The 18449-nt window shown below is 40.8% G+C and overlaps 1 protein-coding gene across 1 annotated transcript in view; it reads right to left on the reverse strand.

Annotated features, from left to right (window-relative positions):
- The window catches only part of usta (uronyl 2-sulfotransferase a), a 58166-nt gene that overhangs the window by 38737 nt on the left and 980 nt on the right, over positions 1 to 18449 (reverse strand). The window lies entirely within an intron of this gene.

The raw sequence follows: 18449 nt of genomic DNA on the forward strand, positions 1-18449 counted from the left end.
CTGTAAGGAGAAAAACAGAGCATGCAAGCTCTCAGACAAAAATCCATGAATGTCTGTGGTGTGCTATGTAAATCGCCTTCTGCCACGTGCCCTGTGGGGGTGTTTGGGGGGTTGGATAAAGTTCTGGATGGAAAAATAGGAAAATGCTAGAATGGGATGTAAGAGAAAGGGTAAGAAAAAAAAGCTATATAAAGGAGGAATGAGAGAGAGTTTGTGATTTATTACATTTCGTTGTGTGGCACAAAACAGATTCAGGAAAAGCAGGTGTTATACTATACAGCACACAGGAAATGAAAAGAAAGTCAGGAGGGAGGATCAAGAGGGGTGGAGTGAGAGACAGTGAACAGGAAGAAATTATTACCTAATCAGTTTGTAAGCCCTTTCTGGAGGTCAGCAGAAGAACATGAATTGCAATATTTGAAATCTAGGGGTTTTCCAATGATTTTTGCAAAGTTCCTTCAACTTAGAAAAGCATACAGATTCCACCAGGAAGCGCACTCATGCACGTACACACACACTGTTACAGCAGTCCCTAGATACGAGCACATATGTACTTATCTGAATGTTAATGAAAATTAGGAACTCATTCATGACTTATCTAAAATGATACCTGATGGATCTAACGATTAAAAAGTATATAGGATAGGGAGTGCGATGGTGCTTTATTGCTTCCTGACAGATGTGCTGGCTCAGAAATTCATCCAGCTGTGAAAAAAAAAATTGTCTTTTCAGCGATGGCGAGAGATACATGCATTCCTCTTTATATTTCTATAAGCTATGACAGCACTTTAATAATAACAATTTGTGTGTCCATGTGTGTCGGCATACGTCTGTCAAGCATTCGCGCACAGGCACAGAACCGCTCGAGTCTCAGATCTAATATCTAGTAGCTGTCTATCTCTCGCAGCAGCAGCATTTCTCATCAGACTTCGCTCACCAGCAAGACCGGGATAGAGCTGACGCTTGGTCCTGCAGAACAAACAGACTGCATAAAGCACCCCTGTGTGGTGCTAAGTCTCACACTGAAGTGAGGGGCAGAAGAGAGAAGAAGAGAGAAACATAAAGGCTTTTCAAAGAATGACGAGACGGAGGTAGATGTAACAGCAATGCACAGCGAAATGATGAAATGGAATAAGAGACTTATAGTGCAGAGAAAGTTTGCTTCTTGTAATAGCTTTTTGGAAAGCCTTGTCAAAACTGAGACCATGTCATAAAATATTTCCAGAGGGGGGGTGGGGGGAGTGAGAGCCCTACACAGTATGTGACTGTGGTCAACTGAAGCATGCGACTTTTCTCATGGGCCCCAACAAAAGACCTTTCTAGGACTTTTACAGTGCTCTGTTTGACACAGAGAGGTGTGATTTCAGCACAGACGTGATCCATTCCAGATATAAGGTACACTACTGACATATGTAATGGTCAGTTTGCCATGTGAGCAAGTTTATCCACTATTCATATCTTCTTATTTGCCAAGAAAAAAAAAGCAAGCGCTTCTTGACAGCCACCCTTCCACTGAGATCCTTTTTAATGAGGCTTCAGCGAACTGCAGTTGGCCAGATCCATCTCTCAGGTCCTCTTTTGTGTCTTTGCTTCATAAGGACGCGACTTTCAGATAATGCTCATTTTATATAGATCGTTTCTGTTAGGCCTGTCACTTATTCATTTGTCCTCTAATTGTCCAGCTTCATCAGATTTTTTTTTTTTTTTAAATAGACACACTGCACAGCGTGTTGAGATATGCCAGGTTTTCAGCCAATAGCACTTTGGAAATAACGTGTTGGTGCATAAATAGTATTTTGTGCCTGTCAACCTGTCTTACATGAAGCGAATACAGTTACACAACATGGTACCTTAAAGATACTATTTTAAATGGGTTCGTTGATAAGTTTTCCGTTATGGGCAGACACAACATTGGTTCATCGTTTAAGTTAGCTTTTTTCATGCTTGAATGATTCACAGGTAAGTGTTAAGTGGTTTAACAAAAAAATATTAAGATAGTATGTCCTTTGAAAGAGCTTCAGAAAGCCAGGAGAACTACTAAGCCGGGCTACTTGCAAGCGAAATATTAAAAAAAATGAGGGGTAAACTCAATATTTTTGCAAAGTATTGTAAAACTAAGTCTCATAAAATAAATCTTAAACATAACTTCAGCAATTGAAATTTCATAGACATAGAAATATACCATAAACTGCCAGTAAAGGAATACAAAGGACCCTTACGGAGCTTAGAAAGAAGGTGACTCTATGACTTTAGGTATACTTGACCTGGATAATGGAGAACCTAGACAGGCAACACAAAGGAGCCAAAATCCATTGATTTTTTTACACACACACACACACACACACACACACACACACACACACACACACACACACACACACACACACACACACACAAGCTAGTCAGATATCATAATGAGGTAACTGCTTCGCTTTAATTAAGCTAATTTATCATCATTATAATCATATTTTGGAAATGTTTTTCTAGCTTAATTGCAACTTCGGAAGAATTAAACTCATCCAAACCATGAGTCTCCCTCTCTGGATTTAACTGTTTTCCATAAACAGCAGTGATGTGCAGCTGTAGAGTACAGCAGCTGCCAGTGGGCATGTGCTTCACATACGTAGAGTATGTGTTCTTCTGTACTGAGACTTGTTCCAATCAGAAAATGGGCATGGGCATGCACATGAAGGTCGCTGCCTTGTCAGCTTCACATGTATGCGATGAGTGCCTTTATGCACGTGTGTGTATTCGCATGTGTCACCGAAACCCCAAACCACTCACTAATCACACAGTAGATGGTGGCAGGGCCCTGACCTCCAAGCATGCATCATCTGTTACATAAATACTCATTTGAAGGAAACTGCTGTCAGCTTCCATCGGTCTAGAGAACTGGTCAGTGCCAGGTTAAACCACTGCTGGATCAGGACATGGCCACTCCCTTGTTTTGGGCTCTCTTGTCTCGGGATATATATGCATGTGAGTGAATGTGGAAGTTAGGGGGCACAAAAAAAGAAAGTGCATGCGTCTGTGTGAGTGTGTTTCACAGCGTATGAAAAAAAAGGAAAAATGCTTGCGTATTTTAAAATGCAAGTCAAGGACATTTCGCAGTTTTGGTAACAGAAGCCACAGGATGTGCGTCTGCAGCAGACCACCTTGTACCGCATGACATCATTCCATTGCCTCCTGACGCTCCACGCACACAGGCAGGGACGCTCGCTTCTCAATACGCGCTATTTTTTTCCGTATTCTCATCAGGTGCCAAATAAAGCGCACTTGCCATGTGTGGACCACATGTTGGTGACGCTGATCTGAGCCAGTGAAGAAGAGAACTTTAACACACTTGTTGAATAACACTTGAGAAATCAGATATCGCGCTTGCGTAATCAAAAACATGTTCACGGCAAATCAGTCGAGTTGAACAACTTTTTAATATGGAGATTAAAAAAAACTGTGTAATCAAGTAAAGTGAAATGAAGTGACAATGTTTGAACAGTTTGGTTAAAATGCAGTGACAGGCATTTGGCGCCTGAATGGACCACAGTGGCCAGAAAGAGAGTAAAGAGCAACAACTGAACAATAAACAACAGATGGCAGCTCGCACTTCCAAGAACAGCAAAACAGTGTTTGTAGATGAAGGCCTCCGAACAGGCTGCTTACTGCAGTTAAAATTGGGGAATTTCAAAGTCTAGGAATCAGATTTAACGGCAAATCCCAAACATTAACCAGTTTGTAGTGTTTACCAGCTGACGCATTTATGTACTTTATGGTCATTTAAATATTTGACGTAAAGCTCACTTTATAAACTGTGGTTCACTCAGCTGACAGTCATATTAAAGAATGGGCTGTAATAGTACTGATCAAATTCTTTGAATTCCAAGTACAGTTTTCGCGATGAGCGCCGACACTTTTAGCATAATAACAAAACGGATGCTTCGGTTGGTATAGAAAAGATTTTTTAGATAGTTGAGTTCCAGCAGAGCTACTCCAACTCTCAATTAAATGGTGTCTTCATCATAGGTGGATTTTTTTGTAAAACTTGGTGTCTGGCCCAGTGTCCAAACTCACTTGTGCCATTATAGAGACTCTGACTATGAGTCTATTAATGTCTGTCCAATTAGAGATAAAATAAGAAGTGCATGGAGATCTTGGAGCATAGACCCCTGCTCAGATTGCGCAGTGGTGACAATACCAGTCAGCAGTCTATGAAAAGGCTCACAAAGCAAGACAGCTGTTTATGTTCATATGCACAGTCGTAGAGCAGGGCGATATGACTAAAAATATTTATCACGATATACACTTGAAAATTTGCGATAACGATATAACTGATGATATAATTGACACTAGACAAAATACTTTACAACTCCACAACTTTATTAGTGCAAAAAACCCCGTCAATGTATTTTCACTTAAACAAGCAGCTGTTTTTTTTATGTGCATTAAAGTTATATAAAAATGTAACAGTGCAAATTCCTTGCTGACAGTTTAACCAAAAGGCATTTCCAGTGGAAATTGGCTGACATATCCTCAGCATAACCATGTATAATATCCACAAAACTTGCGTGCGTATGTAAACAAAGGCACTGAGCATGCGCATTTTACCCATATTCTATCGTGATATTTCATTTTCCTATCATTGCCCAAAATTACACCGGTATTACCGTGAACGGTATGATATAGCCCAGCCCTACACAGTCAGACGGTCAATCGCTAATCCATTCATCCATATACTTCCGCTTATCCAATTCAGGGTTAGAAAAGGCGGGGTAGATCCCAGACAAGTCGCCAATCTGTCACAGGACTAACACAAAGAGACAGACAACCGTTTATGCTCACATCCACACTTATGGCCAATTTTGAATAACAAAAAAAACTTAATATACATTCCCCTTGAACGGTAAGAAAACCTTGGCAGGCACACGGAGAACTCCAGAAAGGCTCCAGAAAACCAGGATGTCTTAAGCCCAGGAACTTTCTGTGAGTTGACAGGGCTTTAAGTTTTACATTCATTTATAATTAACCTTCTTTTAGTAATTAGTGTAAAAAGACAAATATCACATTGGATTTCAACAATAGCTAACAGTTACCACGTTATATTAAATTTAACTGGTTATGATAAAGAATCTTTGATAATACACATGGTATTGTTAGCTTCTGAGTATATTTTAGTCATTTCCCTTTTTTACCATGCCTTCTTACTTCAGCACTTCTCTGTCAATGAAACCCAAACCACAAGCTTTAAGGAGAAGCAGTGAAGAAATATATGGCTATTATGGGTCATTAGAACATAATTTTCGTCATAAAGTGGGTTCCCTTGTATTAACAGTGGATTGCCAAGAGTACTCCTTCTCTGGTTGTCATCAGGGGCAGAGGGAAAGGGCATTAGAAAGGCTTACAAGTGCTAAATGTGCTGTGCCGTGTTAAGGCGTGGTCACATTTTGGCCTTTATCACATCTAGGTTAGAGGCGACACACTAAAACCTTGTACTGTATCCACCTTCCCAGCAGGGACACTGCTTAGTCTGACAGATCTCGCTCACTCTCACACACACACATATCACTACTGTACACAGGCATGCGAGGCAGAGGCAAACAAACACGGCATCGACCCGCCGACGCTGTTGATTTATGCGCGGTGGTGGAGCAGCAAGGCCTTAAGGTGAGAGAAACTCTCTTACCCTCGACTGGCCTGTTGGAAACATGGGCATGCCTTCAAATTCAGGCCAAATATTAAGTCAGAGAACTGCAGCAAGAAATAACTAGCCTTCATTCATAAACACCATCTGACGGTCAGCTTGTTGTCATTTGAGGGCAGCTAGGACAATTAGCTCTTAATTGTGGCTAGGCTGTTTGGTTGTGAATGGCTGGCATTCATTCATGGTCTGTGACTGGCATGCAGCTTAAAAACATGTTGAAAACTGAACCCGGTACTGAGTAATGAGTTGATATGGGCCGTAAAACTACTGAACATTGCATCCTTACCGAATTTCGGAACTATTGGCTTAGTCAGCGTTGTCTGGATCTTAGTTATATTCTCACCTCAATACATGTACTCTGTTTAGGAAACATCAGGACCAAGCCGCACAACAGCGGTGCTCCTCCATGTGTCTAACTGCAACTCCGAGCAGGTCATGGTCATTTTTGGTCACATCCTCCTGGTCACGGTTCAAAAACGCAGACAGTCTGCACAGACCTGTAATTGCTGTGTCAGTTGTGAGATTTTGTGCGGGCAAATGCTTGTAGCTTGCCCTATAAATATAAAGGCAGGAATCTGTCTGACTCATTAAGATTCTAGTCTGGGAGGTGGCACTGTCAGAGGGATTTCAGAAGGAGAAAACAGAGGGAGAGAAGAGATAAAGGAAGCAGTAAAGTAAAGGACATCTGGCAAATGAGGATATAGTGCCAAGCGGGACGCCATACATTTCCATCCGGTACCCTGAAAAGCACTTAATATTCCACAGCATAAACATCGACCGGATTGCACAAACCCTTTTAAAGCTCGACTCGAGGGGCGTGGCTTCTATCTCTGCAGAGCAACACAGCCGGGGAAGCTTGAATTGTTTTTTGAAGAGAATAACCCACATGAGTCCAGTTTGAGCTGGTCCTTCAACCCCTTTATTTACACCAACCCAGAGGGATCCTCTACTCTTATAAATAGACCGGCACGGCACCAGCTTGTACAGCATAGCGTGTGATTAAGCAATGGGTACCTCTCCATCAATGCACATTTGGTACAGATTGTCCGCAGCCGAATCACTGGTGTAGTATTAACTGTGTACATTTATTACCTCATTTTATTTTGAGGCCCTTATACTGTAATGGAGCATTTTTAGGTTTCTTCTGAAAAGAACGATCCCCCTTTTCTACAACACTACATTTATCTGACAGCTGCAGCATTTCTACATAAAACACTGCAACTGATTAAAAACCTGGAACAAAATAGAATAAAACTGTTGCACGTAACTGTAAAGGCAAAAATCTTTTATACTGGATACTACTGAATACTGTATACTAATAATGTCCTGTACAAGCTCTGAATAATACTTTCACCAGTTGGTGGCCAAAAAAGAAAGAGTTAAACAGGAACTATCATGATTGAAAAAAAATGAAGTCAAAGTTAGGTGTCAAAAATGGCATTTCCTCAAACAGCTACTTATGGCTCCAAATTAGTCATAATACTAAAACTGAAGCTTCCCAAACTTGTAGGTGAGCTAATGATGGCTACATATTTACATTTTATATACTGTTTAAAAGCACAGCAGATCATGTGATCATCTGCCACCATCTCATCCTATCCTTTATACTGTCAAACAAACTTTCTCTGTGGTTTTCCTCCTGCATATTTAACATCCTTCTCTCAGTATATCCACTATCCCTCCTCTGCACATGTCCAAACCATCTCAGAGCTGCCCTCACTTCCTCTTTGCTAATCCTCTGCACTTCCTCATTCATTTACTTTCCTCTCTCCATCCTCTCTTTCATTTTCCCCACTCATCAAAGCACTCCTTCCATCTTCTCAACTCACCCTCTTCACTTGTTAGTACATTTCCATCTATATCTTTAATCATCCTAACCTGCTGCCCATCTTTTCCAGCTCGATCTCTGTCTGGCCAATTGGTACAAGTCATCTTCTTCTTCATCAGTGTCCACCCTCACACACACACCTGAGTAAAAGCCTTTGGCACCTCTCATTTTGCCGCAGCCCTAGACTTCCAGTACTCCTCTCTACATTACAAGACATGATAGGACAAAAAAGGGCAAAAGTTAACCTGCATGTTTTCAGTAACGCGCGTTTTTGCTCATATGTAAAATAACTCAGACACAATGCTGTGTAACTCCAATGTAATGCCAAAGATAAAGCAAACGTACTTGGTCCTGCACTTCCACTTTTTTTCCACAATGTTTTCTATGTTTACCACTCACTAAAGTGCACTAGCCTACCATCTGTGAGTGCTGGCTCAGGCTAAGCCTGGCCTTAAAGATCAAGTTTCTCTTTAATTTGGCAATGTGGGCTGAGCTAGCTGGTGGTGAGTGGTTTTCTTCAGCCCTTCAAAAACACCTCATTAGAATTGAATGGCTAATTATAGAAAAGATGACACTAAGCTCCATGCTGAACGTGAAACAACCTGTTATGAAACGCACAAGTGAGGGACAGAAAAACTTTGAGGGTCATCTTCGCTGTCGAGCAAAGAGGCTCAAACATTCTGGCATGAGTTATCTTTTGTGCTCCGAACCCAGACAAATATACGCAAGTGCATTTGCAAAATTGTGGACGTGATGACACTTCTTGACTTTCTGTAGACACACACAGACAGATCTTTTAAAAAAACATGAATAAACAGTAACACACGCAGATGAATAGGCGAAGCGACTGAATAGAGGATACAAGAGAGGCTGGTTTTGAAATTGCGTGGTTGAGGATGTAATGGAATTGCACGTAGTGATTAGGGGCAAACGTTCCAGCTGGCAAGATCGCATGGCCGGTATACCCAGTGGCACATTTGTTTGTGTCGTACATGTCTACTGCAGTGTGCACTACAACACAGAAGTTGCATCTGTTTGCTGTCCAGGAAAGAATTTAGATGGAAGGTTTATGCAAACACTTCCACCAGAAGAGGGGTGAGGGGGGACTTGGAGTGATACGTAACATGAAGATGGAGGCCAGAAATGTAAGAAAATGGAAAAAGCAAAGCAGGATTTGAGAATGTTGCAATACCTCTGGTGAAAATTTGGGTGAAAGAATTAGAGGAGTTTTTACAGATTGATGGATGGATTCAAAGGAACGGCAGGTCCAGCTGGCACTAATTCAGTACAGTCTAAACCAGACGGGTGCAGCAGCAGAGTGGTGGTGGGGCAAAAGACAGGCAAGTTGTTCTGGGCAGGTCAGTGGAAATGCTACACAACCAGGATCTGTGCCAATGAACCAGGCCAGACAAGTGATGGCTTTTTAAGGGATGTACCAACACAGTAAGTGTAAGAAGTAACACTAAATTATGAACAGCAACCCATTTAACTTCATACTGGATACATCCGAAACCTCTCTGACTGGTTTTAAAAAGTAGACACCGTATAAACTATTACAATTTAGCCCATCACTTTCTCTTTTGCACACAGACACACAAACACTAGTCAGATACAAATCATCCCTCTCCAACCCTGTAATTAACATCTCTAACCACACCTGCTGATTGCTTTGCAGAAGCAATTCTGTGGGAAGAATAGGGACTCAACTTCAGTCTGGACTGTAAAACTGGACTTCTTGGACGCTACGCGTTCTTGGATAAAGACTTTGTTAACTTTGTGTTGCTTTCACTCAAGATGTCTTTTTAAAACATCTGGAAAATGCGGTTTCCCCAGCGGAGCAGAACATTTGTACAGGGTTACAGCTACACTGCTACAGTACATCTCAGCTTTAGTACTTGAAAAAGCTGTTGTTTTGAGGGTAAACGTGACAGCAGCGACAAAAGCGTCGACTCCTATAACGCCCAACTTTTTTGGAATTGTTTGATGAGAAGTTAGCTGTAATTTTTTTGTACACTTGACTTCATATAAGCGGCAGGGATAGGTGTTGAAAGAAACAAAAATGTAACGAGGGAGACTGGCACAGAGGTGGGTTTCAGAGGAGAACACATTCTGAGACAGAGGTGCGAGATTTGGCACAGGTGGCGTTTGCTTTTCACTGGGGACAACCACATTCCATATTGATAATGCTTTTCGGGCTATGATCCTTCAAACGCTCTAAAATAATTGTATTTTCTTAGGATGATAACTGGACACATTATCGCATTTATTTCACCTGTTACAAGGTTTAAAAAAAGAAAAACAGCTGAGAGTAGCCAGCAATTTGCAAAAATGAAAGTAAATGTAATAATGTGAGCATTAAAATGTGCGATTCTATAATAGCCCACTGAAAGCAGAACACACAGGTTTCACTTCGAGCTGTGTCAGTGGTAACATACTGCGCTGTGTAACAATAACAACTTCTATGACCAAAATGTGTCAAAGTTTGTGCTTGTGGTTGTCCGTCTATTTCAGTCTCGTGTCTCTGATACAAAGTGACAAATTGAAATACAAACCAGCTACCTAAAGCTTTGTTCGGGTGGGGAGTGGTGGTTGTTACTAGAAGTCTTGCTTGTGCATTAAGGTATGGAGACTCTCTCTAAAAAAAATTTTAATACTCATCACAAATATATATTTTTTTTCTAGTTTGTGTGAGGAGTGTTTTTTTTTTTCTTTCAAATATCAAGAATATAGAGGGAGAAAAGCTCATATTAAAGAAAGGGAGAAGCTGCTGGGCCGTGAAGTGGAATGAAATCGATAAAGTCAATATTTGCACCACTTGCACAGCAGTGAAATAACTGCATCGTCTACGTGACGTGTGGGTTTTTGTGCATATGTGTAGGACACCCTCACCTGTTTATATATAGTGCCTAACAAATGTATTAGACCACCTGTAAAAATAAGAAAACGCAAATATTTTAGGAATACTACTTTAAAAAAGTTTGATAAAAAATAAAAATGACAGAATTCGTGTTTTTATATCCAAATTTGAACTTGTACACTGGACTGGACAACATCGGTCGCCTCAAGGCACTTTAATTTGTAATGTATTAGACCACCTGTGGCAATACAGTGAAAACAATTAAAAATGATTTTGGTAAGATACAATAACATATTGTTTAATAATTCCAGAGTTGGGAAATTCCCATTGTTACAGCAGCAGAGTCCACGGGGCAGTAATAAACGGCAGGTAGCTACCACTATTGTTAATTTAGGGTGGTTGTGACAAAAAAACTTACATAAATTTGTTAAGTACTGTATGTAACCAGTAACTGTCATAATATTAGCTTCATCTTTGTGTCAGGGTTTTGAAGTAGATGAAAGACCTCTTACAATCTTAAAAGCTAGAGGTTATAGGCTAAATTGTGCTTTACGAAAGAAGTAAATTCTCACTAAATCCTTCAGCTGCCTGTGGTACATCGTTACTATAGACGTATTAATAAGTGCAGCTTTGAAGTCTCAAATATACTCAAAGATGACTTTTGCACATAACCTGAATCTAGAAAACAGAAAAACCAGTTGAACTCCGCTGAACCTAAAAAGGGAAACAGGCTCCATAAATTTTGCAATGCATTTCCCCAAAAGTGCATGTAGTGGTTTCAAGAACATGGGCTGGGCCCTCCCACTCTATCTGCCCTGCTATATATTTAAGTCAGCTATTTTAAACTACTTCATACTTTTTCACTTCCATGAAATGAGGGTGGGCTGACCAAGATGTGGTAAGTTCACTCAGAGAAAAGTTAGCCAGGCTTCCTTGAGCTCACTGACCACCGGGCAAATATGTTTCTCTTTAACAAGTCCTGTGGCTTCTGGTAATGTGTTTCACACTCTCAGTCCAGTTGCTTGATAAAACTGGAAGATAATTGCTTGACTTTAGTGACCTCGCGGGCCTGCTGTTTGATCGGAAACGTATCTGGCCAGCTGGCAGAAACAAGTCCTCAACATTTCAGATGATCTGTGGCAATAAACTGGGGAATGTGGGGTTATTTACCACTCGCCAAAGTAAACAAAGAGACTTCCCAAATGGCTAACAACACCAGGACACAGAGATACGAGGAAGGGTGAAGCTTAAAAAATTCTCATGTAGCAGGGTGCAATTATTGTATTTCTATTTTTGACATGAAAGGACTTGGATTCAGATTAAAGGTCTTTTCTTTCTGAATGAACAGGGAGGAGCTGATTAAAGCCGGGAGCTCAGTTTACACGCTGTAAGCAGACACTTAATTCTCTCACAGGACCTCTATTTATTTGGTCAATGATGTTTTAAATTATGGGATATGTTGTATGTAGTCACCTTTTTTCAAAAGCATGAGCCCGAGTACCACCCAGTGGCTCCGGGCCTTGAGCCACCCACCCATTCACACATCACCACAAGCACTACCATAAAAGTCAACACAGCCAGCCGTCATCAGTGACTTGGCAACCCTTTAAAACGAGACAATAAAGCTTCTTTGAGATGATGTATTCTTGACTACACAGCATACAAACAAGTCAAACAAACAGAGTCCGTTTTATAAATGCTCATGGGGTATTTTCACATCATAAACTTAATAAACTTGAAGCAACCACTTTGCTTAGCTTCCCAGACGCCCTGTGAATGGGGGGAGACAGCTAGCTAGACTCTTTATATGACAGCGAATCCATCTACTAACACCACAACACATTAATAACTAACAAGTTAGAACTAAAAACTACTTTCGGCTGCTCCTTAATTCACAAGTGGGTAGCTAGGCAGATTTTTGCATTAGATGCCCTTCCTGATGCAACCCCAAAGGGGTTTGGTTTGAGTTTCCTCCGAGGAAGCCGCAGATAAGCTTGAAGCACGTGGCCCTTGACAGTGGTGTTGGGGATGTGGCCCTTGACAGCCCTTTTATACTTGCTGCTAAGCAAAGCAGAAGAAGAAGAGGCAACATACAGAAAGTATGCTACTCCCATGAAACATGAATGAGATGCAGCAGATCAAGAAGAAGGGAATTTTCCTTTGAGCCGGCACAAATGATGGTGGCCCTTTTGTCGTTTGCACGAGGGAGACTTCAGTGAAGGCTAGTTAAAGCCAGTCTGTCCTCCAGCTCTTTCATTTAGCATATGAGTCAGGCATGTTGTGCACATCGGGTTACCAAAACTTTGGATATGCATGACAAACGCCACTGACAGGCCTAAAAATGCCACTCTAGTGACAAGCGTGAGTGCCAGCACATTTACGGCTCAATAATCAGAAAATATCATCTAGTTTTACAAACCATGGGGAAAAGGGTTCATACAATTGAAGACTAAAGTTAGTATCATGCACTAATTGCTGCATGATATATGCAGAAAAAGCAGGAAAGCAACTGCAAAATACCCGCTCAATTTACTGAAACATTACTGAAAACAGCATTACAGAACAATTTAACTGGACACATTCCAAGTTTGTAGAACAAGTTTCATGTTTTTCTTCAGTGACATGCAAAAAGCAGAAGCACTGTACGTTCAGTAGCGCCGCGCAAAAACCCGATCACAAACCATTGCCCACAAATTTATCTGGGATTTTTCTTCGGTTATAACCATCAGTGCTCAGCAAGCCTTGAACAGCAGTCGCAGTTTAACAGCACTGGTACATTTGTAATGTTCTTTCCATCTGCTCTCTTTTCATGTGGCAAAAACAAATGCACTAATGAAAGATAATTACCCTGTGTTGTTTTAGTGTTTGCCTGTCTCTCTGGAGAGGGAGAAGGAGAGCAGTCTCTCAAGCGTGGAGATGCTAATTGGTAATGCTAATTGCTTCCATTATGTAATGACAGGGTCAACACAAATCTTTTTTTTTTTTCCAAATGATTTCCTATCTTGAAAATTCAAAACACACAAAAAAAAGATAATAGATTAGCATCAATGCATGCCTAACGGAGTACTTGTGACAATCATAAAATAATAACTTAATGACTGCATGTCTTCATTGCGAACCCCTCTAATTTGAAGCACTGAAGCTTTTCCCCTTTGGTTTCCATTCAGTAAAAATAGCTGATTATCCTTTATTGACCCTTAAACTCAGTTAGAATCTGGCGTGTTACAAAGCAGGTAAATACTCTACTCAGCAGGCAAGGCTGCTTGTTTTACCAACCCTAAGAAAATTATGGGCCATCTGATTGTTTTGGCATTTACGTTGGATGTGCTGCCAGTTAGGGGTTATTTTGGGGTCTAGTGGAAGTAATGTGTAGTTTTTCTCAACACTTGAGTGCAGTTAGAAGGAATACAGAGTAAGTAGACCAAGCTGTCCTGCCTTCACTTCCTAATGAGGCTTGTCAGGTGGAGGTGCTGGATGGATGCAAAATATTATTCTAAATATTGGATTATTTTGAGTCTTTAGCATTAAAAATAAATGTATGTCTGTGCTTGGGTTGGTAACCTCTGCTTATCTGCTGCACAAGTCAATAGCAAAAATGAAAAGGTGTGAAGTAAAGAATTAAACCGGGAGCTCAAGCACCTTTCCACATCACCGATTTCACTTAGGCTCAAAGTGCACATCTGGCAACCCTGTTAGGCAGCTGAAAATGCTGACTGACAGCTTGACCAGCACTGGCCTGATTTTCACTCTATGTGACATTTGGTCTACTGCCATGAATCCTGGAGACTGTCACTTTGGGCAAAGAGTCAGTGCCAATAAATCTGTCATTTTAAAGTGCAAAATATGATTTTAAATTTTAAAAAGAGCTTGTTTTTAATATCCTTTAATAGGAAGTGGGTGTATTTGTGTGACTACAGTGGCGAGTTTGCTCCAGAATTCACACTTACATGACTGCCTCGTTCAAAAAAAGCTTTTTAATGTGACTAACTCGTCAGCTTTTTCAGTATGTGTGTAAACATAAAAGTGCATGCGTGTGCATAAAATATACACTATTAACTGTGAACTATAAAATATTTAAATTCAAGCAGAAGGTGAGATTTGAAGTTAGAGGTCTGTAAAGGTCACCGGTGCAAAAGGTAAAGCGAAAAGGTTATTCTGATGTGAAATAAAGGAATGATGAGCAGTTTAATGCATCTGATCTTTGACCACCAGAATATCAATGATGTAGTAGCTCATCTGGCAGGTTAATATAGTACGTGAAGCACAGAAAGAAAGTTGTAAGCTGTCATTGGTTCGCTGTACAAACCAATGAGAATTAAAATCCATGAAGAAGGCAGGAAGGCTCTCAATTAGACTTATTCAAAACAAATTAATCGAATTTCACTGCAATCTGAGCAATACTCAGTGAGGAGAAGAGCATAAAAATGGGAAAAAGGATCCATTAGTTGGTCATTGTGTTCAATCTTCGCTAAAATCTGCCCAGCGCTCTGAGAAAAGTAGCTAATTTTGTGAATTGTGGAGGGAGGGATGGATGGATAGACACACTGATGGACGACGGAGGCCTCGCCATCTCATTAACTTCCAGACTTACTTACAACAATCACTCCATTAATGGATTCACACCTCAAACTCCATCATTTATTTTAGAAAATAATAAGAATACAATAATATAAGTAGAGCAATAGAAAATAAAGGTAAGCACAATATATCAGCAAACTGCTAGAATCTAATTAATTCAGTTTAGTTTAACTTTGTTATAACCCACACTAGTCTGGTCCACCCCACAGTTTAAGCACCTCTACATTAGCGGTTTCAGCCCTGTTAAGGTATGTAAGACACAGTGTTATACTCGTTGTGTATTATTCATGAGTCTGTAGGAGGTCAAGGAACAGTATGTGTTCTTCTAACAGCAGGAAAATCTTCCTTTTCTCTCTCTGCAGCAATTCTCAACTCATCCTCCCTGAATTTATTATATACATATAAGGTTTATGTCACTACACCTACTAAGCACTGACCAGCCAAACTAAACTTTATTTGAATTCACTTAAAAAGTTTGCTTTGAACCACTTCCTGGCCAGCAAAGGTGCAAACATGACACAAACTGAAGGGAGGCCGAGCGACCCTAAAGCTTCTTCTGTGTCCACGCATACTTGTCTAATCCCTAATACCGCCCCAGAGTCTCCAACTCGGACACTTTACTGGCCCGTTTCTGAAAAGTTACATTTACGTGTGTGTGTGTTTTAAAAAGGTTAAAGGGTTCTTTTGAGAAGCAGAGCAAAGTTAGTGGTGAAAGACTCCCAGCCACATCAAGTTCAGCATTTATGATTCATGGCAAGAAGACTGGGGGCTATAACAACACACAAACACTTAGAAAGACGTGCATACTTAAATGTTGCTTAAAAGTCCATTAAATCGAAATATATGTTAAAGGAGTAAGTGCGCCATGTATTGAGTAAGAGCACAGTTAAAGAGGGCATTGTGCTTCGCTCTGTTTTGCTGTCTCAGCTCCAAGCACTTAAAAATATGGCATAAAATATGAAGAACGCTTCTTTCCCAGTCGTTGAAGCTTTGTCGTAACTTTTCATTTATATACAGATTTTTGCCACACAGACATGTCCATACACCCCCTGGCAAGAAGAGGCATTTTCTGGTAAGGTAGCTGGGTCAGCATACAGTTTATGAGCAAAGGAGGGAAAGACGGACACGAGAAAGTGTTAGACAAGGTCAGCGAGTGTGAACGCACAGTGGTGAGCAGGCTGTAAATTCAGCAGGTTTAAAGGTCTGCACGGCAGTTTAGTTACTGCGACTATACGGCATGTTGAGTGACATCCTCATCTGCCGACTTCCCCACCGAGCCAAACAAAACAAGGTCTGTTCCCTACCGGCAACATCTGACTGAGAGAAACCCACACACCTATCACACAATCACACTAAATCAAGCTGCCAACCTCCACGTGCACGCCCACACTCACCCACCTCAACAGGATTCCTCACCTTCATCTTGGCACAGCGCAGCCAAAAGTAACACAAGTGAGGTCACACGTGTGTTTAACGAGGCACAGCAACAGACATAAAGTATCTCTTCATCAGAGAAAATGCGGTGCATTAGTTAGAAATGCCAACGACAGGCTTAGAGCTGTTATATTAAAAGTAATTGATTTATAAGTGCTATTATTTTATTCACTAGAAGGAGGCATTTATTTTAAAGGTCTGCTTCTTCTCATAATTCTGGTGATTTGTGAAGTTTCCCCTTATACGGTTTTTGGAGCTTGCATCTGGGTTCTGAATAACAGACACAACAAACTAAGAGTGAAGACCATGTGAGCTCTTTGTGAAAATGACTTTCCTATGAACCTGTTCAAAGCAGTCCCAATCACAGGAGTATTTTGTACCGTCCCTCCTTTATCCTAGATTTCTTCCTTCCACGGTCTCTCCCTCAAGACCACACACACTTCAGAATAGAGACAATGAGCAGACCACATCTCAAGCTCTTTTACACACCAACCCAACTGGATTTCTCTTTCTACAACTGTTTTACATGCAACAAAGTTACCTGAAACTTGTCACAAACCTGCTGACTCAGACTCAGGAAACAAAACAACATCAAAAAAACCTTTAACTTTATATGATCGATTTGACCCTGTCACAACTTTCAGCTACAAAGTCTTTCTTCTTTGCCTCAGCATCATAATAAATGCAGACGATTACTCATCCACATCCCAGTTGAGGTGCTACACTGTGGCGCTGTTACATAAAGAAAAACCCTCCTGAACTCCATACACTACAGTGGAGTCACTGTTTAACAAGGCTCAGGTCCACAGGGTCTCTGTGCAGAGATGCTGTGGAGATCAATCATGCAGGTGGGAGCAGAGACTAGATTTTCTAGAGGGATTCCTCATCCTGGTCCACAAGGCTGAGTGTCAATGGCTTATGCCCTATAAGCCATTAACACTCAGCCTTGTGGACCAAATTATACATTTCTTTTTTCCTAATGGTGTTTTGATGTAATTTGCTTGCTTGCTCGTCTGTGGTAATAGCACATACATCTGCCCCATCATCAGCCTAGGCATATCAGTGTATTTGTTCAGAATAGAGCACTTCTCAGAAGCAGTGCTGCAGTAAGGAGGCTATCTTACCATGCATGCATTAGCTTTGTGCAAGTACTTTAAAATAAAGTTGAATGTTTCTGCAGTGTGAACTATACAAACCTACTTTGCTACTGCTAATATTTTAGCACTCTTCAAAAAAATGTAAAACGTTCTATTTTAGGAATCTGTGCTTATGCTTTGAATGAAATCCAAGTTATTTTTGACAATATTGTGAAACTTTAGTCTACCTATGTATTTGTATGCCAGTTTGGTTAGACTGTGTGCGTGTATGTGTCTACAGGAAACCAATCTGACCCAGGGGATTAGTAGCTGACCTGGAAAGTGACTCTCCTTCTGTTCCAGATGTTTATCACGTGATAAAAGGTTAGCCCCCTGTGAGAAATAGGTAGAAATGCAAGCTAATTTTTTTCAAGACACAGGCCGTGTTCTCGCTGGAAAATCACCTTTGCATCTGATTCTGTTTAGGGTATCAAAGAGGTTGAAGTCACAAGATCAGACTTGTACAAGCAGACACTGCCTTTTGACTCTTGACAGATCTTATCCTAGAGGCTGACACTCAGACATATGCCTGTGGCAGATGTGGCCACAAATGGGCTCTTTTTCACACACACAGTAGACTTTATCCACTTTACCGTAGTTAAGATCCAGTACACTGTAATGACAGAAATATAGCTGCCAAGTAATGTTAAAATATATCTATATAAATATTTTAAAATAATCCCTTCAGGCCAGAATATTTTGAATTGGAAAACAGCCTGTCATTAAAAAACTGGCAACATTGTAGCGTGCTTTTTATTAAAACAACCACAGATGCACTCTAGGCTTTAAATAACCGCATAAATTCAGCCTTTCACCCCTCGTTCAACCGGTGCAAGCCGTGCGTAATGAGAGCTGCGCGGCTGGAGCGCACCAGCTGGCTGTACAAGAAGAGGCGTCAGTCTTCAGCATGAATCCTAACAG

The sequence above is a fragment of the Neolamprologus brichardi genome, chromosome 15 (assembly GCF_056152115.1).
Source record: "Neolamprologus brichardi isolate AB-2024 chromosome 15, ASM5615211v1, whole genome shotgun sequence".
Lineage (NCBI taxonomy): Eukaryota > Metazoa > Chordata > Actinopteri > Cichliformes > Cichlidae > Neolamprologus > Neolamprologus brichardi.